The 15004-nt window shown below is 38.6% G+C and overlaps 1 pseudogene; it reads right to left on the reverse strand.

Moving 5' to 3' along the window:
- Positions 1 to 967: 967 nt before the first annotated feature.
- Positions 968 to 14804, reverse strand: LOC116697344 (protocadherin gamma-A4-like; annotated as a pseudogene).
- Positions 14805 to 15004: the final 200 nt, after the last annotated feature.

The following is a 15004-nucleotide window of genomic DNA, read 5'->3' on the forward strand; positions in this document are numbered from 1 at the left end:
TTAGCATTATCATAACAGTCAGGCATCATCATGGTTGAGGAGAAAACGACATCTCCAGTGGTTGTGTCTGAGCGCCTGAGAAGCGTTTCAGCACAACGGAAAATCACTTGAGGTTTGGCAGGGCTGATGGTACAAGGAACGGAACAAATGTTTTCTTGGACAGAGTTTTTGGACTGTGATCATGTGTGTAAGATACAATTTCATAAAATTAAACCCCAACTTATCATACACCTAAACCGTTAGCTAAACCGTTAACCCCATCAACGTTTCCATCTCTTGTGGACACTAAAAAAAAGAAAAAGCTTTTCAGCGGAAAAATGTAAAGTAAAGACTCGCGAGAGCCACGGCAACATGCTTAAATAAATTTTAAAAAGTAGATTCAAAAAATAACTAAAAGCTTCACTCATTACTAGTTTGTAGTAAAAATGTTTGTAACAATGTTTCCACGAGGCCAGGTTTTCTGCAGGCAAATGTCAGAATGTAACACCTTCTCCTGTGAGTGTTCTAACAAAATACCGAATTAGTCCCATAAAATACAATCCACAAATAGCATCTTAACGAAAAAACGAACTAAATTAAATTGTCGGACAAACATTTTTTAAACGATCGTAAACAAAGTGTGTCTTTAGAGAAAGGACTTGAAACGATCTTTTTAAGAAGATTTACACCTATTTCTTGACAAGAACAAAAACAGTTTCAAAAATATACAACAAGTGAGGGTTACCATGGTTTTGAAGGAGACCAGGAAAAAAATATGTAATAATACTGATGAATTTATGAATTAGAAGTGACCAGACAACAAAGTTTCCTCCAATATGAAACACTTGATTTAAAACACCACAGAATCAATACTAAATTGCAGAGACTAATATGATGCCTAACAGAGACCAAAAGAACTCAAAAACCACTCAATAATGCATTGTGAGCAGTGAAGTACGATGAACGGTTCCTACCTCTACAGACGGCTCTAAAATCCAAACACATCAGCAAAGTCTGATGGACTTTTCCTCAGAGTCTGGTGCAGGCAGTGTGTTGTCATTGTATGACGTCACGAACTTAAAGTCACTGGTTCTAGAACCTGTTGTCAGGTAGGCGTCATAATTGTAAGCGCTGCGTAAAGTTCCTGTGCCGTCAACATCTGCGTAATTAGGAGGAGATAAGCGTGGGGATGGCAACTGTCCATAAACAACAGTCTGGGCTTTCTCCTGCGACAAACCTCACACCAGGATGTGATGATGAAGGTCAGAAAAAAGGTGGACACAGACACCAGCGCGATGATCAGATAAGAGGTCAGTTTGGAGTTCTTCTCATCGTAAGAAATATCCTTCAGTTCCGGCACCTCAGCCAAGTTATCAGAAATAAGTAAATACATGGAACAGGTGGCGGAGAGGGAGGGCTGTCCGTTATCTTTCACTGACACAATAAGGTTCTGTTTCATGCTGTCAGACTCAGAAATGTCCGCTGTGTTGATCTCTCCGCTGTGGAGACCAATAGTGAAAAGTCCAGGATCAGTGGATTTGACTATATGATAGGCAAGCCAGGCGTTCTGTCCGGAGTCCGCGTCCACCGCTATCACTTTGGACACGAGGCCTCCGTGTGCAGCTTGGGGACCAGCTCGGTCATGAAGGAGTGTCCCTGGGGCGGGGTACAGTATCTGAGGAGAGTTGTCATTCACATCCGATATGAGACACTGACGGTCACGTTGCTGCTGAGCGGAGGAGAACCGTTGTCTCTGGCCATCAGTGGACTTTAAAACTCCTGAAATGTTCATAATCAAACGCCCTCCCAGCGTGGATCACCCCCGTGTCTCCGTTAACAGACAGATAGGAGGACACCGGGGCACCGTTCACCTCACCGGGTAACAGAGAATAAATCACTGTACCGTTTTGTCTCCGGGGTCTCGAGCAGTAACGGAACTAAAAGTGGAGCCAGGTTTGTTATTTTAGTCACATATGCGCTGTCGAATGTTCCTCAAACACAGGTGGGGTTGTCGTTGATGTCTGCTACAGATAACTGAACAGTTTTAGAGGAGGACAGAGGTGGAGAGCCCTCGTCAGTGGCAGTGATTGTAATGTTGTAATCAGACACTAGTTCACGGTCCAGTTCTCCTGTGGTCACCAGAGAATAATAGTTTTAATAGAAGGGACCAACTTAAAAGGGACGTTTTGCTGAATGGAGCAACGGACCTGTCTGTTATTCTCAGAGTCTCTGTCCTGCACGTTAATGATGCCCACCTCTGTACCAGGTGACACGTTCTCAGGTATGGGGTTAGTCAGGGATTTCATGTTTATAACTGGGGCGTTATCATTCAAATCAGTAACATCTATTATTACTTTGGCATACGAGGTAAGCCCTAAACCATCTTTAGCTTGCACTCTCATTTCAAAAGAACTAATTTCTTCAAAATCAATCACTCCAGTTACTCTAATTTCTCCAGTTTTAGGATCAATAGAAAATACATTTGCATCGTCATCAGATATGTGCCCAAACTGATACGTCACATCTCCATTCACTCCTTCGTCTGCGTCAGTAGCACTAACATTAATCACTATTGTATCTGGAGGAGAGTTCTCAGGCAGACTGGCTTTATAAACGGCCTGGCTAAACACTGGGGCGTTATCATTAGCATCCAGTACAGTGACGTGTATGACTACAGTACCTGATCTCTGAGGGGAGCCTCCATCTAAAGCTGTGAGAAGCAAATTAATCTCACTTTGCTTTTCTCGATCCAGTTTGTTATCTAGTACGAGTTCTACCTTGTTGCTGTCAACAGCGAGAATAAAGTTGTCGTTCTTTTGTAGGCTGTACCTTTGAACACCATTTTGACCTATATCTGCGTCATGGGCCTCCTCGATAGAGAAGCGGTTACCCTTTTCAGCTGACTCACTTATTTCCATTTCAATCAGATTATCTCTGAATTTTGGCGAGTTGTCGTTTACATCTTGAATATGAAGACTTAGTCGATGAAGCTCCAGAGGATTTTCTAACACTAGATCTACTTTCACAACACACGAGGGTTTCTTGCCACAAAGGCTTTCTCTGTCCATTCTTCCGATGTGACCAAATCTCCAGTCCTCAGATTAATATCACAGTACCGTTTACGAGTCCCCTCCAAATCAACACGGGCCTTTCGGGAAGATAAGGTCTCACAAAGACCGATCTTTGGCTAGATTTCCAATAACAGAGTGCGTTTCATCTCCTCTGGAATAGAATAACTCAGGTCTCCATTAACGAGGTGCAGCGTTACAATAAAGGAAAGAAGCAGAAGACAGACGAAGCGATGAAAATCCTTTGTCTCCCATCCTTGGAAAAAGCACGTCCATGAGTTGTGCAAATTACTGTAGGCCTACGCACAAATAATCTAATTCCAAAACAGTTGGTGATTCAAAATTTTACCACAGCGAAGGCGATGAAAAACAGTCGGGGATAAAGCGATTGTACTGAGAAATTACAACTGATAACGCAGTAACAGTGGGTGGAGATGTCTGTGCTCCTTGTGTGCAAGTCTACAGCGACACCATGAGTCTCTTTTTACTTCTTGCACCTGCATGCAATATTCTCGACAAAGCCTTATCTTCACCCACTGACCCGAACTGTGTTCCACATAACATAAACTCCACAATGTAATGTATACTGTTCAAAGATTTTTTTTAAAGCAGCAGATTAGATACCACTTTATTAAATATATACTCTTATTATTTTATTGGTCAACCAGTATTTGATTCCGACAAATCATAAATACAAAATTAAACTTAAAACGTAAAAAATCGATTTGCACGAGTATAACATAATATAAATGCTCTTTCAGCACCATGGATAAACATCAGCCATTCCTTAAGACAGACTATATCAATATAAAATAATGCCAGTACACAGCATGTAAGTGGCAATAGCGTGTTGATAGCTTTATTACCTTTATGACCTCCCATCTAATCTACAGTACTTGTACTGAAACTGATTTGAACATGTTTTTTTTTTACCAATTTCACACCTGGCCAGGGACTACAGGTGAAAACTAGCCTCCTGGCAAAATATGGCACATTTACAGTCATGTCCCTGAGAAAATAAATAAATAAATACAAAATAAAAACTCACAAATGTGTTAAAATATTGCTTGTTACAAATATTCATTAATTGTTGTAACTCATCAGGAAGACATTTTAAATGAAATGCTGCACATGTAGGCTATGCTAATTAGGTATAGCTCATTTGAAGCTCTTTTATTGTTTTACAAAATATTCACTACTAAGTAGTAGTAGTAGTAGTAGTAGTAGTAGTAGTAGTAGTAGAAAAATATGGGTACAAGAGATAAATAAGTTTCCAGTTGCGCTAGTTCTTTCAGTACCATGGACAGATACAACATGTGGCACGGGAGGGCTTGTCCTACAAGACTACATGACCTTTTTTACCATGTCGTCTCCAGTCAGGATCCCAGGCAGTTATAGAATGCTAGGTGACAGAAGATATGTTACGATTAATAATTCATGTCCTCAACACATCTTTGGAAATATGTGTGGCCAAAAATGTAAAAGCCACATGGACAATTAAGGCAGTAAGACCGTCAACAACCACACAAAATTGACTAAAACCGAGAGATCTAAACTGTTTCAGCACCATGAAAAGTGGCACATATTGACAGATATGTCTTCTGATATTTCCACTTAGTCATTCGCAACAACATTGCAACGTAGCAAAATAGAAGTCAAGATTTGCCTTAGGCCTATTATGTAATACTACTGTAATAACCCCTTTTTTTCTAACTCCACACTCCCCAAGATTGTTTTCCTTTTCATTATTTATTTAACTTGTTTTCTTCAGCTCCAACCAATGATGACTCAACTGACATCACTTGAGGCAGTTTATCAAAAGGTTTTATATATATATTGTTTCAAATATAAAGTAGTACTACTAAATACTTCTAAACAGACTTTGATATGTACAATCTATGGAGTTCCCCTTTAAGAGGAAATGAGAAGTTCAGCAATTCCGCCAAAGCTACAGCAATGATTACCTGTTCACAGTTATAGCATCAACAACCTCAACTCCAACATAATCAAAATTACCCTTGTTCACATCATACTAAAAATACAACAACATTATTCTTTAAAAAATGAATGGATATAAGCACAGTTAAGTCAGTGCTTAGGTCATTAAATATGAAAAGAATTAAAATGTGTCAACATAGTTGTTGCATAAGAAAGTTGAAGTGAATTTACTCACCAGTACGGTATTCTGGAAGATTAGAAGAGTGTTCTTCAGGTGTGTCCTTATCCACAAGCAAGGGTTTTCCCCCAGGCAGTACTGAAACTTGAAGAGAGAATACAACACCATCAGATTTTAGTATACTGTACTTCCTACTGAAGGCATGTGCAGCTTGTATGCTGTATTGCTATTGTAATTAAAAACTAGATTTTTAAATAAATAAAGATTTTAATTTTACATACAAATTTCTAGCATTGAATTCACCAGACAAATTCTGTCGATACCGTTAAGCATCCAGTCATTATGTGTGGAAAAGGGTTAGGCTGCCAGGATCAAATATTCCCCATGTTTAGCAGAGGTTAACGTGCCTTTCCTTCTCTGATACACCAGTTTCTGACAAAAGTTGTATCGTCCCTTCCAACAAGAACAAGAGCTAGACCAACAATGGTTTAGTGCACCTGCCCCAAAAAGAGTTTTCAGTGCTCCAGTTTCTTGTAAATTTCCGTTTGTTTTGTCAATTACACCCTTCACTATGGTTACAGGCTTATTTTCTGACACATTCGAGATCAGCTAATGATAACAAAACGTGTTTCACTCCTGTAAAGCGCAGTGTTTCAATACATGTCGGAGCTTGTGGCCAATACAGAACCCTACGTGACCGACAACGACAGAAGCTTCATACGCACTTGTGCCTCAAGAGGCTCCATTTAGTTTGACTGTTTGCAGCTAAACTATGTGACGGGCACATTAGTGGGATACGAAGATATAATAACAATTGAGAAATATGGCGATGTACACTAGAAATACAAAACCATATGAATTTATTTCCACCTGACAGCCTAACAAGAAATAGGCCTAACATGTTTTTTTAAAAACTAAAATGCACCATCCAATCACACTGCGACTCATATAAAAATTATACATAAATATTTAAACAGAAAGTTAAATGCGTGCGCCAACAGTGGATAATGCGCCTAAACTGCGCCAATAAGGTACATATTGGAAAGTGTAGGCTTTTTGCTCAATGCATTAAATAATTATTTTACTGTAACGTATTGCACAATACAACATTTAATTCAGCGCTTCCTTAAAAAGTAGTCTATTACAGATTTGGCATTAACAACACGCAGATTTGTTGAACCTTTACTGCACACAAATGAGACTAAAACCATTAAAATAAGTCATGTGTTGTAGCTAGTCCTTTGACCCCAGTCTTTAATGGATTATATATATGTTTTGCAAACCAGCAGTTGTTATAATGCTTTCTGCGTTGAAAGCCGATAAACTTAAAGTGTATTTGTGCGGCACAAAAGAAACAAAGCATAACTATATAGCTACATCCGGAATTGAAGCCCAACAGCTTCTCAACTTTGTGTGGAAGCTAACGGGACTTGAATTAACATAGGCCTACAACAAAATTTAAATATGTTTAGCTAGCCAGTTGCCGTTTGTAAAGCCAGACAAAACAAAGCCAGCTAACTAACACGTTAAATCTTGCTACAAAGTTAGCTAGTACTGACTAGCTAACTTTGGCGCTTAACGCTAACTTTGAAGTTATTAAGGTAATGGTTAACTTCCGTCACTGGTCACGTCTCTCGCCGTCATTTTGGTTACCTTGGTAAAGAAGTTAATTTACCGAATTATAGACGACTGAATTTGAGTTTCTTACTGCTGAAGTTCTAAACAACTAATACGGTCTTTCCAATCGTTTCGGCTATGTTGCTGATGTTTCACTGTTACATTCAAACAAGAATTGGAAGGACATTTAGAAAAAGAGAAGTGCACAGCCAAACAGAGTTTGCACGCCTTATTCATTTAATAAAGGGACTCTTTTGTGTGACGGACCGGAACTTGAACATACTTACTTCCGCTAAACACACGTTTGAAAAAAAGATAATTAAGTGGCAGGTTTATGCTTTGGATTTACATTACATGTATAGTTATATTCAAGATTAACTCTGATCTTTAAAATAACGTTATATTTATTGTAATTATTCTGTTAATTTTTAGATTAATAATTAGTAGTAAATGTAATGTTATTTAAGTTATGTAATAAGCACCTTGACCATTGTTTAATTACTTTTTGGGTAATAAAAAAGTCCACTCAATTGCAAGGGGGTAAACCAGCCTCCGCAAAGGGCAAAGTGTACCTGTTGTGGAGCCATTTTGTTGCTGCCAAGCCATTACCCGTCATTAGCATTCTATTGACAGCCATTCCTTTTAACTTAACATATCTTTACATCTAAACTGTTTAAAAACTCTATTTGTCGATTGTTTATTTCTAAAGAAACACAACAATATATAAAAGGCTCCAGTCAATGGGATAAATGAATGGGAAATTTACTTCTGGAATCCAAGGTCTCTCTGAGGAGGGGCGGAACTGTTGAGCTCTATAGACTTCACTTCGAAGTATAAGGGTGTCGATTTGTCCATTTCTTTAACTCTATGCTCAATTGGGATGGACTGAGACATCTCCACATGATTACACATGGTCTACAACCTGTTTTGTGGGGTTTTGCTAAGGTTTGACTGAGTTTACTAAACGTTATTGCATTACTTAGCATAACTCATAACTTACATGCACCATTTTAAATTTCTTGACGGTAAGGAGTCACAATTTCCTATTCAATAGGAATGGGACATCTGCTTATCTCACGATACAATAGATATGCAGTATGAGGTTCCCAATTTAATTCAAACATGATACAATGTAATAATTAAAACCTCATTGAGAACAAAGTCTAATTGTGCAGAATTGTGTTTATTTCTGAATAAAATTGTGGCAATGTAAACAACAACAACATAACTTATTTTTCACACAGTTTTACTGATCAGATTGCTTAAATGTTTGTGTTGGATTTTTATTGGTAGGTATTTAGCAAAAAGGATATTGATGGATGGTTTATGTCAGCGCAGTGGTGAAAACATGTAAAAACTGTCATAGTTTAAGACTTAAAACTGTAATGGTAAACCTATGGTTGTGGTAAAGAAACTGCAAATATTTGTTTTGGGATAACACTGAAGTCATGTGTTAAGGCTGTGAAATAGCTGGACTTATTCATTTTCACAGATTAAATAAATATTACACGTATCCTTACATGTATGCTTGCATTGTCTTTGGATTGAACTGACATGTCATGCTGACATTTAATTGCCAAAAAATCAGAAAGACACAAAAAAATCTCCATGGTTGTGTAACTAGTAGCCTATGCATGCCTCAGTACTGACAACCTGTGAAAGAGAACGGGTTGGTATTTTTAGCCCTAACTCAAGCACTTTAGGGCTTTCTTCAAGCCTGTAGTAGTGACCTAGATTGTCATCAGAATTGTAATCTCTGAAGTTGACACATTTTGGTCACTATTTCCACTTAAAAAAGCTAAAACTAACAAACAAAAAGCTTCATTTCAAGTATTGGGCCTTAAAAGTACTTTCTGAAACGAGGCCTGGGATAGCTTGTGTAATGAAGCAACAAAAGGGTCTACATACATGGGAAATGTTATAAAGAGCTCTTGCCCTCAGCTAGCATGGGATTATAGTCTAGGGGCCCTAACAAATGTGGATAAAATATTGTAAAAACACACTAATTTAATAATTAAATATTTAAAATCTGATACAATGTGTTGCCATTCCCTTAGACTTGTCAGTTTTCTCTTGATTTAGTCATTCAAATTCTAGGAAAAAATAACATTAATTAGAATAATATACATACATTTCAGCTTCATAAAAATCAGCACCACAGTTGTAGTTCTACCGGTATACAAAATAGGGTTGTAAATGAGGTCATAAAAAGATCCATCTTCTAAATATTGTGTACATTATAGGATAAGTAATGTACTTGTTTTAATGAAATATGCATCTACTAAATATATTGTATAGTGTACAATAAGTAATTTTCTTGTTACAGTAATAATAATTTATCAAGTGTGATGTGAATAACTGTTATGAAAATGGCTGAAACATGGCTACAACTTTTTGCGGGAAAGCTATATTGTAGAGTCAGTACACATGTATGGTTGCACTCTTCAAAACTTCATCTTCATCAATCTGGAACAGGACAAAAGAAAACAGAAGGCTATGCCATGTTACCAGGCAACCAAAGGTCGCAGGTGTTATTTAAAATGTTGGCATGTTGTTGCCAGGTGGTTAGTTAGCAGACAAGCCACGAGAGATCACATTTCCTGAACATTGATTGATGCAGGAAAGATGCTCACAGCGGTTGCTGTGAATGCTGTTGTATTCCTTTATTACCGATCTTGTTGCAGTTCACTAGCTGATTGGACAGTCTGATAGCAATGCCCTGCCCATCTAAAGCAAAGTTAATAAACAGACATGCAAAGAAATCCATTATTTAGTGTATTTGAAAGTAGGCTCTTAATCTTCACTTCCTTACAACTGTTCTTGGAATAATAGTGTCTATGAGTCGGATCTAACATTTAATGGACTCGGATTTCTGAGGCCCAATAAAGTATTCTGCAACTACAACTGACCTTGTGAGGCATCCATATGTGATAGATGGTATGCCTGGAAATCTAGCAACAAACATGCACGTCCCATGTAACGGCTCAACCACATTCATCCCTGAGCTTTGCTTCCTTACAAGTCAAAGTTGGCATCAAGTGCCGCCATCATATCGCCCTCTTCCTTGGAAACAAACATTCAGAGTAATTGTGGTTGTGTATCTGGTGCTACAAAACGTGTTTAGGCCAGAAGCAACCAGGGAATGAATTATACAAGGCCCCACATTCATATTCATACAGCCTTCATTCATGCAAAACACCTGGTACTATTACTTTTATTTTATTACGATACTTTATACAATAATGAAATGATTTTACAGATATCAATTCAATTCCATAATTTAATGGAAACTGCAATTATGAGTAATCAAACAAGAACCAGGCTGGAAGTAGAACCCACCTTTGGACATGTCCATTGTCTAACTGTGTGCAAACATCTACTAAACTTCTATGTTGGAAGTGGTGATGCCTAAACTGGGAAAGTGATGCTCCAAACAGGGCTCTGTAGAGTGTGTTAAACAACAGTATACACAGCAGTCACTGAAAACATTTCTGTTTGTATAAAGGCCACGGTGATACTTGACATGGTTCACCAAGAACTAAGAAGAAGGTGTGTAATCATATGTCGTTGTTAAATTTCACATTCAAATGAACTAAAGTAACTGAAATGTTTGCCTCAAAGACAGGATTTTAAACTGACCTCTGCAAAACTGACCGACAGTCCCTGACAAAAGTCTTGTCGCTTATCTATTTTGTAGAAACACCTGCTATTAACCTGACTTTTAATTAATCAATTGGTGTAAGAAATAGCTCATATGAAAAGCTAAAACCCTCCCAAATGATGTTCAATGCACTGAAATAAATTAGTTTCACTGAAAAAAGATTTATCATCTAAACAAGACAGAAAGGTCAAATTTTGGCAAGACAAAAGTCTTGTCGCCTATAGATAAATTGAACAAATTTACCATAAATACTAAAATATGTCAGCAAATTAAATAGTGGTGCTGTGAGATTCAAAATGAATGTCTGTATGATTCCATGAGCTTGAAGGACTGCATCCATGCGGTTTGGCAAGGATATCAATGTATGATGAATCATCAGGAATAGCTAGGAAAGCAGTCTTGCATGCTCCCAGAGTTCATCAATATTCTTTGGTTTGGTCTTCCATGCTTCCTCTTTCATCCTACCCCACATATGCTCCATGATGTTCATGTCTGGTGACTGGGCGGCCAATCCTGGAGCATCTTGATCTTCTTCGCCTTGAGGAACTTTGAAGTGGAGATGGAAGTATGCGATGGAGCAACATCCTGCTGCAGAATTTGGCCTTTTATGGTGGGAATATAAGAGGTAGCTAGATTTCTTGGTATTTGAGAATATTGATGTTCCCTTCCACCCTGCAGATCTCTCACACACCCCATACTGGATGTAACCCCACACCATGATTTTTCCGCCACCAAACTTCACTGTTTTCTGGGTGAATCTTGGATCCATGCGGGCTCCAGTAGGTCTCTGCAATATTTGCGGCGACTGTGGTGTAATTCAACAGAAGATTCACTGTAAAAACCACTTTCTTCCACTTCTCCAGCGTCCATCCTTTTAGCAGGCTGTGGGCCTTGGCACATGCCACACGGTTTTTCAATTGTCTTTTGTTTAGTGCTGGCTTCTGGGCACGATTCGACCATGGAGGCCATTTCGAGACAGATCCGCAAAACCGTTTGGTGACACAGGGACTTCAGGGGACCAGTCTTATGGAGCTCTGCTGCAGTGGAAAATGGGCTGGCCTTGGATTTTTGAGCCAACAAACGGTCCTCTCGAGCAGTTGTCTTCCGGGGTCTGACTGACCTGGGCTTGTCAAAAACGTCTCCAGGGTCTTCAAATGTTTTTTTTTAATCCTCTGTCCTTGACGCTGAGACACATGTCTGCCACATCAGCAGTGGATCTGGTCTTCAGCTTCTTAATAATCAAAACTATGGTCTCAGGGTGAATTTTAGGCATGTTTGCAGAGGTCTAGTTGCAGTTGATGTGAAGGTCTAGTGTACTGGGGTTGTTTTTATACACTCCTGAGACCTGATTGATCCATTATTAGTCACAGGTGAAGCTCATATGACAAGGCGACAACACTTATGTCTTTGCAAAAATTGACTCAATGGGCTTTACCAAGCTGTAAATATTAGAATACTTTTTGACAGTTTCTTTTTGCACTGAAACATTATTACAAAAGATGTTGGGATTAAAATGAGCCATTTCTTGTAAATAAATCTTGATTAGAAATATATTTCAGCGGCACTTCAGGTCAATTTGCACACAAGCGACAATACTTTTGTCAGGGATTGTACTTCTGTGTGTAAGTTTTGTTTCTTCAGCGCAGGAAGCTGCAACTACCCTCAACAGAAACCTGACACTCCAGTAACTGAAACTAAATGCTCTAGCAGAGGGATGGAAAAGGCTGTTGGGGGCTTGACAGAGCTAAGTCGTTAGCAAGTGCATGTTTCTGGTTCACACACACACACACACACACACACACACACACACACACGTCTAGGACAGTGCAGGCAGCCCTATCAAATAAATAAGGGAAATCTTAATCTTAAAGGGCCAGTTGTCAAAACATTTTATCTGGATCAAAATGATCCGGATTTGGAAATCCCATTCTTCCTATCCAGGATCAGGTAACCGTCTTACTTTTATGCCGGTTTTTCAAAGCAGCATTGGATTGGATCACCCGATCCAGATACAGTTTTCAGAGATGACCAAATCTGGATCCCAACCACGGATAGGACAACATATCACAATGGGGCTACCAACTACGTACAGAACAGGTAGAAGCCAAATTGGGTTACTCTAAGTGTTTATTTTGAGACAAAACGAAAAAATAACTCCCACTTCCATTCATAATTTCTTTTTAAACCCCTCATCTGAGCCACTACAAATAAAAAACAATATACATTAACAAATCATGTGGAAAGTTTTGAAAATCTTAAAAAAAAAAGAATGTTCAGTGTTCTTCATCTAAGGAGAAAGACCAGAAATGTATTAGATGTTTCCTTGAAATTAATATTACGGTGATGAATGAGATATACACTCTCAGAAAAATGAAGTACATAATTGTACCTTTAGGGGTACAATGGCTGTCACTGGGACTGTACCTCAAAGGGTACAGTTTTGTACCTTGGATAGTGTACATATTTGTACCCTTGTGTTTTAAGTTGAGATCAAGCAGCCAATCAGGGCGGCTCTACATATTTGACACATCTTTCCACCAATCAAAAGTAGTGAGCTGGCAGTCCCGCTCCCAGTAATTTAGGATAATGTAGGCTATGCAATGCAAAAAGTTTCTGAGAAACCCACTGTACAGTGAGAATCAGCCATTTGTGGGTTTGTATATGTTGTTTTTCATTTACATAATCAATATAATGCCCTAATTAAGGTATAATTAAAATTTTAAACAACTTTTACAACAAATTTGGCTTGGCAGAGGCTGTCTCTGGATATTTGTACCTAACCTTTAAAATAAACGGTACATATATGTACCTTTAATGCTTGGGACATATATGTTCCTTTTTGACCCTCAAAAAAGTACATATATGCTCCTTGAGGTCCAACAATGAGCCCTATGGGGTACCTAAGTATAGATTGTACCTTGGGGGACAGAAATGGACCCCTACTGTACCCCTATTTCTGACAGTGTATATTTTATTGTATTTATTTTTGTTATTTAAAGGGTGATAGATGATGGTGTATAGAGTAATCACGCTGTTCCTTGAGGTCTCCTGATAGGGTATGTAACATTTGTTGGGCTGAAAATGTTGCTTTTGCTGTGTTCCTTTTGGCCCTCACACCACCCTGCTAAAGCCCTGTGTTGAAACGGAGATGTTCTGCCTTATATGGTCTGCTCATGAATATTTAAACTAGATGCGCGCTGATTGGTTGTTGTGCAATGAGCTTTTGCTGCGGCACACAAACATGACTAAAACATCCAAGGTGGAGATAGCATGGTTACCGTATCTATTTGACTGAGAATCTGAGGAAAGATCTGATGTAGAGGAGCCACTTGCCAGTAGATTGGAAATGACTCTTCAGACTGGTAAGTTTGGGCATTAGCATTTACTTGCATTTACAACACATAGCCCAACATTTGCGTCGTTGTTACACTAGTGTAACAGGGCTGCCAACTTTCCAAAAACTTGGAGTGAGATTGGGGGGGGCCAACCCATATTTTGCCGCGTACAAAGCAATTTCTTTTGGTCTTTTATCCTTTAGGGTTTAAATTGGGATTAGGTATGTGGGGTGGATGGGGGACTCCCTAGGGGGTCTGGGGGTATGCCCCCCAGGAAAAAAAATTGAAAATAAACATTAAATGGCACTTTCTGGAGAGTTTTTTGCAAAAAAAAATGGAGAAATCAAGTCTTACATGATATGTGCAAAACTGTAGGGTTAGGAGCCTTTGTGTTGTTGTCAACCGGTTTTAGGGCATTCAGCATTTACATTATTAACTTCTTATGATATAAGAACTGACCCACACAATGTGCCAAACATAATGAACCACATGAAGAGACAGTAGCATATGTCAGCAACAGCTGAGAAGATTTGGGTCTGTGGGGAACAGGTCCAGGGGTCCCTGGTGTAGGGACCAGGGACCCAAAGTTAAATTAATGTTGAGGGATCAACTTAGACCTCTGAAATTCTAAAGAATGAGAACCACTAAGTTACATAAATTCTAATCCTTTAACCTTTGTGCCAATGTTCAGTAATGTTTGGCTTTCATCCTCTGGCCCCACTTACTGTTTTTACTTTTTTGTGAAAATAAAGACTATTTGTTCATTTTAAAAAACATCAAATTAATTATTTACAGTTACATTTAGAGATGCAGAGGTTAGAGATGCACAATAGTGGCCCAACGTTGCAGTAGTTATATATATATAATATATATATATATATATATATATATATATATATATATATATATATATATATACAGTGATGTAGTGGAGGCTAAACGCACGTAAACGCCGTTTATGCACCTCTCAAAATTCTGAAATGGCGTTTACCCACCTCCAAAGTGCGTTTACCACCCTGAATAGCCATCGTCCCAAAGCCATTCTAAATTAAGCTTATGTTGTTTTAGTTTCATATTGCATTATTAGTTTTATAGGTTGTTAAACCTAAGACGAAGTCTATCATATTGCGCTGCATTACTGTCGGGTTGACCAATCTCTTGCGGTGTTGGGGTTATAGCGCCCCAGCTTCGCCTGGAAGGTACTAGAATTGGGCAATGGTTGGGTGCC

The sequence above is a fragment of the Etheostoma spectabile genome, chromosome 10 (genome assembly GCF_008692095.1).
Source record: "Etheostoma spectabile isolate EspeVRDwgs_2016 chromosome 10, UIUC_Espe_1.0, whole genome shotgun sequence".
Lineage (NCBI taxonomy): Eukaryota > Metazoa > Chordata > Actinopteri > Perciformes > Percidae > Etheostoma > Etheostoma spectabile.